Source organism: Galeopterus variegatus, unplaced genomic scaffold, assembly GCF_000696425.1.
Source record: "Galeopterus variegatus unplaced genomic scaffold, G_variegatus-3.0.2 Scaffold1474, whole genome shotgun sequence".
Lineage (NCBI taxonomy): Eukaryota > Metazoa > Chordata > Mammalia > Dermoptera > Cynocephalidae > Galeopterus > Galeopterus variegatus.
This window is the reverse complement of record NW_007727585.1, coordinates 299,215-300,179: the sequence shown is the minus strand read 5'-3', so window position 1 is coordinate 300,179 and position 965 is coordinate 299,215.

Sequence of the window (965 nt, the reverse complement as noted above, 5' to 3'; positions counted from 1 at the left end):
GTCTTCCCTGTCCACTGTTTCCTCCTCCTAGTGCCACTGCGTGAAGTAGTCCGCGGCACCCTGGCCCTTAGGGACGCGGTGGTACCTTGGACAGCTTCCCCCCGCCCCCGGATCGGTCCACCGCTAGGGGGAGGCCGCTAAGAGAGGAACCCGCCTGGCGCGGAGCCGGCTGCTCCGGGGCTCACACTCTGGCTGGGCACAGGGAGAGGTAGAGTGACAACGGGGTGGGGTCGCGCGCATCCCGGGTGAGAGACAGAGCGAGCCGCCGGGGTGTGAGTCAGCGCGCGGGGGGCGAAGGCGCTCGATGAACAGTCACGGAATCTCACTCACGCTCGGCTCCTCCCCTCTACCCGTCTACAGCGTGTGTCCCAGTCCCGGTCGTGTGTGCGCACACGGCACGATGTCTGATTCCGAGCTGTGTGTGTCCGTTTGGCCGGATGGCGGGAGAGGGGGGAGTGTCCCTGTTGGTGTTTCTATGCCCAGGTCAGGGCATTTCTCCTCCTCACCTCCGTGCGTGCTGTAGGGGTGTGTGCGGGCTGGGGTGCGTGTGCTCCTGTGAATGTGCGTGCGTGTGGGGGCCAGTGGGGTGGGACCGCGCATCAGGGCAGGGCGCTTGCAAAATGCGCCCGGGTCTATGTGTGGTCTGGATGTTGGCGCGATCTCGACCAGGGTTTCTACTCCTGGGTGTCGAGAAGCCAGCGTGGTGAGGGTGTCCCCTCCCGGCGGAGCACGCGCCTCGACACCCTCCCCTCATCGCTCCAAGCTGGCCAGGGCTCCCTAGGGAGCGGTCTGCGTGGAGAGGGCCTGGGGTGGTGAGTGCCTGGGAGGGGTAAGAAGGGGGCGCGCAGAGGGCGGGCCAGGTCCCCCGGCGCGGCGCGGGCTCGGGGGACCCGCGCGGCTGACGTCAGGCGACTCCTTAAATAGCGCCGGCAGCGCGCTCCGCTCGGCACTTCCCGAGGAGCCGG